The sequence below is a fragment of the Halictus rubicundus genome, chromosome 17 (assembly GCF_050948215.1).
Source record: "Halictus rubicundus isolate RS-2024b chromosome 17, iyHalRubi1_principal, whole genome shotgun sequence".
In the NCBI taxonomy this organism is placed as follows: Eukaryota; Metazoa; Arthropoda; class Insecta; order Hymenoptera; family Halictidae; genus Halictus; species Halictus rubicundus.
This window is the reverse complement of record NC_135165.1, coordinates 5,420,456-5,432,496: the sequence shown is the minus strand read 5'-3', so window position 1 is coordinate 5,432,496 and position 12,041 is coordinate 5,420,456. Positions and strand designations below refer to the sequence as shown.

Genomic DNA, 12,041 nt, shown 5'->3' with positions numbered 1-12,041 from the left:
TGTTAATTACTGTGCCTCCACGTGTGCTTATCTTACAGCTTACTTTTGCTTGTGCCCTTCGTCCAAGGCAGAATCGATATTTCCTACAGAATTTCGATGCGTGAGAAAATTAGATAATTTTCATTGCCTGTAACATTAACTGTAACTTTGGAAAAAATGGATATTTTTCTATGAAAAAATTAAAAAATGTGAAGATTCGAAACCTAAGCATTTAGGAAGCTTCTGTCTCTGAAGAATAATTCAAAGAGGGGGTAACTCTGTTCCCCTCAATTTCCCCTGTCAGGCTACACTGCCTAAACTGATATTGAAGCCAACTCGGGCCAACTCGGGTCAACTCGGGCCGTCACTGACCAGTGCGGGTCAGCTTAGGCCAGATTCGAGTACACAGAGACCGAATGGGTCCCAGTGAGCAAACTGGGACCTCCTAGAAGTGACATGAGGCCCCTCCGAACTGATTAGCACCACTCATTGTTAGATAGTCGTGCGTAGATTCGAGTAACTATTGAAAAAGGAAGCAAACTTTATGTGAAGTGTACTTTGCACGGTAAACACACTCGCGAGTAACTGCACGTTCGGGTCGTTTCGAATCGATGATGAACAGAGGAAACTTTGAGGCACGTATGTACATAGAACGAACGAGGAAACGTTGTTCCATCCTTCGGTGAAATATGAATAAAGAGACGTGTGGGATTTTCTGATACGACGTTTTCTCCTGTACTTTCCTCATCAATATTGAAATTCCTATATCCACCGATGTCACAGCGTTCGCAGTTCTACTAGATTTTTGCCTCGGTGCTTCTTCTATTCCGCGAAATTAACGAATCACCTTTTTCACCGAAAGATTAACGACCTCCGAACTGAAGCCTCGTGGGGGAAAAATCGTGATTTACCTAACCTTGTTTTAAACGGTGATGCCTCTACCTTAAAATCCCTGTAAAATTTCTTGAACTTCTCTTTATATTGGAGAACTCGGTAGAGAACTGTGTTATTTTTCTTTAAATTTAGAATACAGTTCGAACGCTTCAAAATGCTCAAACGGCAACAGAAAATCGTATATCAACTTTTTAGGGATCGTTGGAAAGGGAACACTTCTTTCTATAATGTTGTTAGGAAATGAATAACGAAAAACAATTTTTAGACTGTAAAATATTTTGATTTTCACATTTCTGGACCAACAGAGACGCATTTCATTTTTCATTAAATGTGCTCTTTAAAAAAGTCCAATTCAGACAGACGAAAGTAGAACCTCCGTTCTGTGAAACAAGAGTAGATATTTTTTTCGCAATGTAAAAGCACTTCGACGATTGTCATTTTTCCCATACAATTTTAATTACCTCTTCCAGTGTCCCTAGGTTTAAAAATTGATTGTCTTACTGTGACAATTTATGCAAGAAATTATAATTATGTAAAAATACACGAGTAAAAAAATTATATTGATAGAAAAATATTCTTTGCAGCGTACTCGTCCGTAGCATTTTCAAAAAATTATTTTATCTCCAGGTGTACTATCTTGTATAATGGTCAAATAAGTGGTCGCGAATTTAAACAAAGCTACATGTCGCAATAAACTCGATTGCATTTCACCGGGGCGGGGGGATGCAGGATGCACCGACCGCAGTCTTCGCAGAGTTTCATCTGTTGTGCCGCCGGACGTTATGAAATTTTCGTAGACACACAAATCAAGAAGACGTGTACGTAACCCGCACGTGTTCCCGGCGATCAGTCGACATGGCCCACACACGTGATGCTGCGGCTTCTCCTGCATGCGTGCTGATATTGCCATAAGTCGCTGAATATTGCGTCCCCGCGGCGGCGGACATCGCGTACGTGTGTGCACGCGTGAATAAGTAAACACGCCCCGAGAGGGTACTTTCTCAATAGCGACAATTCTGCACTCTTGAATCGCACGAAAATTCACATTCACCGTCGAAAATTTCGCCGACTCTCGAACAACAGTACTTCAATTGCACCGGCACGAAGTTTCCTTTTTAACAATTCCGAGAAGAATTAAAAGTTTGCATAGTTAACACCGATGAATTCTAAGTTATTCGCGGAACCAATTAACCGTGTGACTCGAGGGCTAGTATTTTACTTGAGAAATTACTTCGGATCGAAACACGCCCAGAAATTAATTAATCCTTGCACGTTCCTCAGAAATAGTTGCACGAAATTACTAGAATCCGTGTTTCTTCTCGAGAAATGTAATGATTGCTTGTTTCTCATTAAGAGCGATTTGTTTGTACTGCTTTATTAAAGCTGCATTTGTCCAGACTTCGTACCATTCCTTTTTAAATATTTTTATTGTAATGTATGTTTAAGTAAACGAATTCATTCCCTTAAAAATATCTTCTTCATTTCAATAATTGCACTATGCACGATTCCGTAGTTCTAGTTGTTAAGACACAATTGCAGTATTATTTTAATGTTCTTTGATTTTGGTAAACAACATACTTTTTATCGATACTTATGATGAGAGAGAATAAAAGTTATTCAAGATTAAAATACTCTAAAAAATTTACTACGAGACTATTATAATATTATTTGGATATACCTTGATGAACATTAATTTTCTATTGAAACTATAAATAGAAGAAAGTATTTTAACAACGCTCTGATTTTGATAAACAATATCCTCCTATCGAGACTGATGATGAGAGAGAATGGAAATTATTTAATAATGTAATACCCTGGGAAATTTATTACGAGATAATTGCAATATTGTATGTATTAGTGTGCCTTGATGAACAGTAATTTTCTATCGGAGCTTCAGATAGGAGATCTCCGATGGAAGCAATTATCATATTGTCGGGAATTAATAACGAGAAAATTGTGGCATTAATCATTATAAAAGTTGAGAAAATCTCGAATCGAGTGGGGACGTGCAATTTTTTCTCTTGCGATTGTTCCAGATGAAAATACGTGGGAGAATTTAATTACAACGCACACGGAACAGTATTTTAACGTATTTTGACGAGCAATATCCGTTTCCCGGCAAATGAACGTGAAATCTGAACGCGAAAATGTTATACCTTTTAAGAGAGAAAACACAGCGGCGCGAGCAAATATTTTGTTTGATCTGAATTGTTTTACCGCGTGGGCGAGTCTCGCGACGCGAGAGTTACCTTCGTTCGCTCTCCTCTCCTGCGCCGTTCGCAATCGATCTCTCGCGAGAAAAACAGGGGGATTCGATTCCAATATCTATCACTTTAGTTTTTCTCGCACGCCCGGGAGCCAGTATGCATACGATCCTTTTTTGTTTTCGCCGTGCCATCAGCGTTTCATGGGGATAAAACATTCCCCGGAACTTTTCGCTGCCATTCGGCGATGCTTCATTATTCGATTTCTTAGCATTCGGTATTACTACCTCGGACCGGAAGACCGTTGACAGCACGTCGTAACTTCCTTCGAAATAGTTCTTCGGATATCTCGTTCGTTTTTCACTTGGTACACCAACTTGGCTCGCGTTTCTGTCATCCACAATTTTCATGATCCACCCACTTGTACTCTATATTCCACATTAGGCTCACATTACGTTTTCTTCTATTCATAATTTCAATGTTTCATCCACTACATTGTATACTAACTTGGTTTCACACTGTATTATTGCCGTTTTACGCTGACAATTTTCTCGGTACCATCAGATAAGTTTTCGTGCATCGAAAATGGTTGACATTTAAACTGTGACAACTCCGTTGAAAAAAATGGTACAATAATAAACCTAGGCTTGTTTTAAATCCTGAAGCTTCTACTTTCATCCGTCATTCTTTTCTTTTTTATGCATTCATTTTTCTCAGGGATACTTTTGCATGACATAGCAGTTGAACGATCAGACATCGTTTCATCTCGAAAACGCCACAAGTTAAATCGTTTGTGGAAACATTACAAAAATTTTGTTCGCGAACGAATCTACCACCGATTTGAAGATTGAGGCTTCCTCTTTCTAACGACTTAATTATCCTATTCACAAATAGGATTCAGTCGACACAAATTCGAAAACCAGATGAAGTTTCAGGGGTTGGTTTGGTCAGCAACCAGCATTCGCGCAACAAATGCCCGAGTATCGCATAATAAAAACATGCTCCCCACGTTCTCAGCGTATCATAATTTTCTGAAATGGGGATCCCCTTCCTCCCCCCGGTAAGTGTGCTTGTTCAACAAGTTCGAAAGCGAGGGAGGAGCATCGACTCGTAACCGAGCTGCAGCAGTAATGAATTATCGGATCTCGAATCGTCCGTGGCGATGGCGGAAGGAACAAGAGAGCCAGAGGGAAAAATAGCACGTGGGATTTTCTTATGTCAGCCGGATATCCGTTGCTCGTTAATCCGTCGCCGTTCCGGTTCGACTGCAGATGGCAGGAACGACGACGGGGGAGAGAGCTCGGCGCAATGGAACGCGGTGGTTGCCACGAAGAAAACGATATCTCGCTCCGGTAACTCGCTTCAACGTTTCCCGACTGCGATCAGAACGAAGGCACCGAGGTTTTTTATTGTCGTCATGGGAAACCGGTGGCATGCCGGCTTCGGCTCCTCGAGAGGAAGATATGTAGACGGAACAAGAAGAGACGCGTGCCTGGAATCGATACACCCGCCGGAATGTCTGTTCAATCGAGAATAAATTCGGAGCAACTCTGTGCAGGCTCCTCCCGCTTCCTTCGCCGATGCCAGCCGTGCCCTCAAAAATAAACTCGCAACTCTGCCAGAACCAAAATTACCAAAGCTAATTGCGGCTTCAAATCATTCACCGTGAAAAAGAAAAGAAATCCAGGAGTCGAGCTCCGTAACTGCCCCGACGGGAACCGGATCTTCAGTAATTTTTTCTGACGAAATTATTAGACTATTATTTTCGACGAGTGCCTCGCTTAAAAGTGCATACTTTGTGTAGCTGATAATAATTTATCAAAGTTATTCGAGTTTATTCCAGCTGAAAATCACTTTAAAAAGACATGGAGGACTCTTACCTAGCTAACCATCTGAATAAAATGAATTTCTTTCTTTAAGGCGTGCATTAAAAATTTTCTAAAATTGTCAAAGTTAAATTTTACACGCGAGAAATGTTCAAGTGTCCAGCGAGAAGGTTGAGAGGTGGATAACAGCGTTGCGAAAGGATAGATATCCTCGGCGTGGTGAAGTATACGTGTTCCATGACGAGTTTGCCCGTTTCGGCCGGATGCAAACGCACGCCGATTGTTTTCGATGAAAATGCGCTCGGTGAGAGCGTGGCATCGTCGAAGGAATTCGATTTCGCCCGGCCGAGTGATTGCAAACGAAATTTTACTCTATTTTGCGAAGACGTTTATTACATTTGTTCGAGATACTCGTCTTGCAAACGATTTCTCTTTCGTGCTCTCCTCTGTGCCATCGGTTTCCCGTCTGCAGGATATCGAAGGCTTTCGATAGATTTCGGCGAGGAGAAATAAAGCTCGCTTTCTGTCTTTTCCTGGGGATTTCAAAAGGGAAAAGTGCAGGCTGGAAACGAAATATCGTTTCGACGGCGATTGGAATGTGTTTCCTTCGATGCCATGCGACCGACATGCTCTCTTACCGGTTCGTTCGATATCTATAACGTCCGGAAATGAAATTCCGAAAAATATCAAAGGGACCGCTAAACATTCCACTTTTACGTGAATCATTAATTACACGAATATATTCCTCCACTCATAATATTACCAGTGTTACAATCGATTTTACCAGTGATTTTACAATCAAATATAACGAGGCTATTTCCTATTAACCCTTTCAGGTGATATAATGTAATCTATAGTTTAACAAAGGATCACCAGAATATTATTTTTATTTTCATCTAAAGGAATCTTCCAATGGACGAAAGAATTTTGTAGCTTAATTCTGTTTCTCTTTATAAAGCAGTCGTCGCACTGCAGTGCGTGCTATGCACACGTGCAGTTCTTCAGAAAGACTGCAAATAAAATATTGTTTAGTACACTTCTCCAGCTTGGCAAAGTTCGAGTGACAAGGATTTTTGACACACGCCCACGCAATGATTGCACCGAACAGTATCAATGCGACGAAACGAATCCTTCTGTCTGTGGAATAGGGGTTACCAGGAACAAGACAGCCTATTCCCCCGGAAGGGAGCCGCAGGGAGGACAATATTCAATTTGCAAGCATGATGCGTACGCGTTGCCGAGCACGAGATATTGATTGCGAAGATTTGAAATTCAATCGAAGTGAGTCTGGCCAGCCTGCTGCCGCCGGTCTATCGATTCGCGAATTAAACGTTTACGGATTCGCAGTCCTGGCCACCTATTTTCAAGCATCTTTCGATCGCGGGATCAACTTCAATATGTGCTTGCGAATTCGAGTCAAATTCAATACTCGAGATCCGGTTCGTGTGAAATAAATAACAAACAATAGCTTAACCAGTTAACTGTCGAATTTAATTTTAAAAATCCCTCACGGCGCGGAATTAAAATCAAACAATGACGAATATATACGTCGAATGCAGGCCAAATGCCGCTATTATAAATTTTACGAAAAAAGGAAAGCAAAATGAGAAAGAATTACATTTTTATTCGATAAGAAATTAACAATTCATTAACGTCAACCGCACCGCAATAGAATTTTGGATGACGTGTATACACGTCAAACGCGCTTAACTGGTTAATGCTTTCCTTCTATGTGGCCATTATTATGGCTTCAATGGGAACGAGCTTTGCATTTTTGCTTGCAGTATCCAGAAAATGTCAAAAAATTTACCCTCATCCGTCCTCCGTTTCCTCCGCTGAATTTGTCCCTTCAAATTAACTCTGTTGACGTCAAATTGTAAAAAAGTCAATACAGTAAAAAAAAAAAGAAATAACTGTAAATTTCTTTTTTTTTTTTAGAAATGAGACTAAGATAAAATGGGGTACGTTTAACACCTATAAGAACAATCTAAGTGCTTTTGTTCAAGTGTTAATTGTTTAAGAAAAATGTCTGTACATTCCAGCAAGATTGAAAGTAATTCTGGCGTCTGATTTTGTGAATCACAGTGGCGAAGATCGTTGTGTTGGCGCAACAGCATTCCGCGAAGAAGGTCGAAGAGGAGAGCGGGAGTCTGAGTCGGGATAAAAGGGTTTTCAGATAAATGTTCATAACGGTAATGAAAATTGACGCGGTTGGGGGAGTATTTATTATGCGAGATCGCGACCGTATTAAACCGACGTTTGCCAGCGTATCCGGTGTCAATAATGCTAGTGACGGAGTTTCGGAAAACCTGCGTCAGCGACACCTGTTACCGACAGGGTGCGAGATTGGAATCTGTCGGAGCTAAATCGCGACGTTAAAGAGGGATTGAAGAGTGATATGGCGTCGGGGCGATTGAAACTCTTATTTCATAAATTCGACGAGAAAAGTTATTTCGTCGGAGCTCCGCTTCTCCCCGGGAACCGAAGAGGGAGGGGTGTGTCGGTTAGCATAATTGAATTAAAAATTAGCTCTTCGACCGTACGAGTATTTGTTTGTTCCCCCCTCCTTGCGGAAGAAACGCTCGCTTCCGTTTCGCAAGTCCACTCCGTCCCTGTTCGCATGAATCGAGAACAGTTTACGTAAGCAGCCGGTTATGCAATTGGTGCTTTATGCACGCAGAGGACACGCTTTAGATCCTTAAGAGGCTATTCCTTGCGATCCGGTTCGGGACGATCCAGTGGTACGTGCTTAAACTTCTGCAAACTTTGATCCTTGATTAAATTTGTATGTACCACCCGGACCCGAGGTTTAACTAAATATTTGCCCGGACATGTAATTATATTTGCCACCGCGGCCTGTGATTAACATTTCACTGGCGAAAAGCTTATTGCTACCGCCGCCATTGGGAATGCTCGCTGGTTTTACGAACTCGCCGAAAATAAAGACAGGATGAAGGAGAGGACACCTGGGGACGGTAGGATAGGTGTTGTGGGAAAAAGATCGTGCGGACGAAATTGAATATTTTAACGATATGTGCATTTCAAGTCAATGTTATATTCATGATTACAGGCGTAAATTATTTAAACTTGCGGAGAACATAAAAGGAAATGACATTTCGCAAAGAGGACTGAGAGAAGACGGGTTCAAATTTACGTTGGAGAAGATTAAACTATATTTGAGCAACCATAACTTTTTCAATGTTGGAAATCAGGATCCCATCAACACTAGGTTTACGGAGGACTAAAAGTGCCAATTTTGTTTATAGAAATGACAAGAACGTGCTACCCACATTTTTAGCAATATTTTAAAAATAATATATACCCAAATCTGTTAAGTAATTTCTCATGTATGCATCCTCAGAATCGTAATAATTTTAAATTAAATATATTAGACGGTCCCGCAAACCTAGTGTTAATATAACTGATTAAACTAGGGTCATCTCTATGAACTGTTTATTTAACGCATTACCGGCGATTATTCTATAACTGCCAAAAGTCTATACGGATTTTTGACTAGGTTTAGAAAATCATTTTTACCGAATTTCATTAGGATCCTTAGAATTCAAAAGGGTTAAAACACCATCCCCTATAATACATTTTAAATTTCTAGTTTCGGTTTCATTAATTAAATTCCACTGATTTTGTGAGATTCTCTGGGGTTGATTTTTGGCACTTAACGTATTAACAGATCCTTCAAAGGCAACAGTAATTTAATATCTGAGCTTCCTTTGCTACAGAACAATTATTGAAAAGATAAAGTGTTGAAATCATGGAAAAGCATCTGGCCCATTAGAATAATTAATAATAGGCAGTGTTCTATTAATTTTTATGACACTAGAGATCTGTAAAACAACGAAAGTTCTATTCGAATAATAATTCAAAAAATTTGTTACATGAAGTTGTGTGTGAGGAATGTCTTCCTGCACTCAACAATTAATCTTGCAGGGATCACCCAGAAGTAATAATGGCCGAAACATTAGTAACTCGTGATTGGTTGACGGAACGCTTTCTCTACGGTTGCCAAACGACTTTTGACGGTTACCCTAGCAGCAGTGGGTGCGGGGGTGGGAGAGGGGCGGAAAACGGGCCAGTAGGTCGATCAGAGGGGTTTGTTCGTACGCGATTATCTATCGAAGTGCGTTTTCGCAGCGGCACGACATCCCGTTCAATGCGGAATCCATTGAACTGTGACCAGAGAAAGAGGATATCTCGTTCCGGAAGACTCGCCGAGATTCTGGCACGTGTTCGACCGCTTGCGCATACGTGTACGGACGCGTGCAGTGTGCATACACACTGTGCACACCATCCTCCTTCGTTCGAGTTTCGAAACACGCACACAAACACAGTCTATGGAAATCTGCCGCGACGGAGAACCCGTTCAGAGAGTCGATCTCGCGGAAATGACGACCAACTGGATAGGACGCGTATCGGGAGTTAGTCGCTGGAAAACACCGATGTACCATGGGATTTTTACGAAACGTTAACCGAACTTCCCCTCTTTTCGAAACTGGCTTACGACGGCACTGTTTCGAAATGCGGAACGAGATTGCGGACAATCGACACGCTAGCGACACCTGCAGTCTGCTCAGAAAAATTCTGATTGCTTTCATTCGTCCGTCGGTCGAATGGTAGATCATTGGAGTACGTGTGCGAGTTTCTTCCGAATTTTCATCGTGATTAGTTTGGAAACTATGCCACCGCGTAATGGTAATGACCGGTCCGGTGTCGTCCATAAGTGACACTTTCGGTTACGAGGAGACTAATGTTGTTATTTCGAGGACAGTAGGAAAATTTTCCATCTTATTGATATAAAGATATTATAGCACTACTGTAATAGTACACGTGTGATTTTTTTCAAATTTTTACTGCGGATCATTTTAGGAATTGTATTAGTATTTACACACCCAGGCTGATGTTGTTCTCGCGAGGTGACCCAAAAACGGCGCATCTCTGACTGCACATCACAAGACGGTATTAGGCGTTATTAAATTGCATATCTTAACCAGCGGGACTTAATAGCCTCCGACAAAGCTAGCTCCGATTAACTTAGCTCCGCACCCGGTCCATTATAGTTCTAAGCCCTGAATTTTCATGCTTCTCCGCAGACGAGAGGTCATTACGATGTTTGAACGTGAACAATGGTTGTGAATTTCTAACGCTTGATCCCCGTGTAACTGCAAACTGTACCGCAGACGTATTACACGCAAATTTCCCAGCTCCCCGGGGTCGTCTCTCCAATCAGGAAGAGCTGAAGAGGAGCACGGACGAGCGGCAGCGGAAAAAGTTTCGGCGAAACTTTCGCCGGGTCCCCTCTGTCATCGGGATTCGCGACACGTGCGATTCCACTGGCCGCCGAATTCCACGTCTGCCCGGAATTGCGGGCGAAGTATGTTCGTCACGTATGCGTATCGATGAATTGCTAAGACGCGAGAATCTCCTCGGGGGCCTCCTACGCACCCGGAAGTGCATCCCGTCGCGTGCACCGCGTGCAATTTACGAGTTAGGCGCAGCAGCAGTTTACGTGCACGCGGATCCACGGTTCGTCTTTACCGCGAGACCGTTCTCGAGATAATGGCGGATTTATCTGGCGAAAGTGGATTTGTTTTGGTCGGCGCGAACCGTCGCGAGCTGGATGCGGCGGCAGTGCATTCGTAAATGCAACGGGCGCGCAATCCATCGCGCGCAGGGATGAATGACCCCTCCTCGATTGACCCGCTACCCCGCATCCTGTCTTTTTACCCAAGACCTCGCGCCCCCTAACCGACCCTGTTCCGCGATTTTCACGAACGTCGTAAAACTGTTTGCTCACGCGAACGAACCCCGGCCCGGCCCGGGCCCGTTAGTTTCCCGACAAGGGACGGCTCCGGAGGGCGGTCGATTCCGCTCCGCCCGCCGGAAATACAGGATGTCTCGTTTTGCCGAGCGAGTTCGAACAGATCGGACATTTTGTTGGTATCGAGTCGTTTGGAATATTCTGCGAATTGCTCGGTCGGTGGTAAAATTATGTGAACCCCAAACGACTCGAGCTGTTTTTAGACGTTAGGAGAATTTGTTTCCCAGGTAATGTATAAAAATATTAACGAGAAAGTGCCACTGTATGGTTAAGCAAATTTTGACAGACGAGCTAACGATACTTAACACGTTGACTGCCATGTCACCCATATGTGGGTGACGGAATTATTTGTCCAGGTTTTAAAATGAATTTTTACCTGAATATATTTATTGTACCAAATTTGAGTAGGACCTGTGAAATGCAAGAAAGTTGGAAGACTACTCAATACTTAACTTTTTTCAATTTTTATTTCATTAAATAACTTTCTTTGATTTTATGGAATTTTTTTAGGTTTTTAGTTTGGCAGTCAAAGTGTTAAAAGAATATTAACAAAACGATATTAACTCTCGTCCCCTATTTATCAAACACGAAATAATGCACTCTTCGTCACTGTATGGAACTAGAACAGAATTTTAAGTACCATGACGAAGCACTGGAAGGACAAATAAACCAGCAGAGATTGTCAGAAAAATGTTGTCAATATTCGGAGATAAAACCTTTCCATAAATCAACGTCAAATGTTCCCCGCAGCTGATAAAAAAGCAAACATGCCCATATTTTTATTACACACGATAAGTTTTATCATTCGCGGTGATCGTTAACGGAAATATTTGCCGCGTCAAATGTATGTATATGAATAGTTCGAAAAATGCATTTTCATTTTCCCTCTTTTTCTTTTTTTTTTTTTACCATGGAGGTCAACGTACAACCGAAGTAATATTTACGTTGTTGTTCACCGTTGATTTACGATTGATCGAAAAACATTTCTCGGTCCGGTCGCGACCACTCTGTAAAACTAGTCGGAGCGCCGCAAAAAAAACTTTTCCACTTCCGATACTCGGTGAAAAGTCAACGTAGAAGGGGCTCGAATAACAAAAGCGCGAAAATGTTTCCCGATGACCGGGGAAAACGCCGCGACACGCCGACTTTAAACAATATTTTGAAATTTGCCTTGCAAATAGTCCGCGGAATTAATCCGTTCCGATTCGCGCGCGGGTTCAATTGGCGGATTCAATTAATTCGACATTTTGAATGTTTCCGGTTTCATCTTCGAATCAAATGGCCGCGTTAAATCGTAATTAATGA

General features: G+C 41.9%; 1 protein-coding gene across 2 annotated transcripts in view; it reads right to left on the bottom strand.

Moving 5' to 3' along the window:
- Nha1 (Na[+]/H[+] hydrogen antiporter 1) overlaps positions 1-12,041 on the bottom strand; it is a 97,989-nt gene that overhangs the window by 13,364 nt on the left and 72,584 nt on the right. The gene's annotated exons all lie outside the window — the stretch shown is intronic.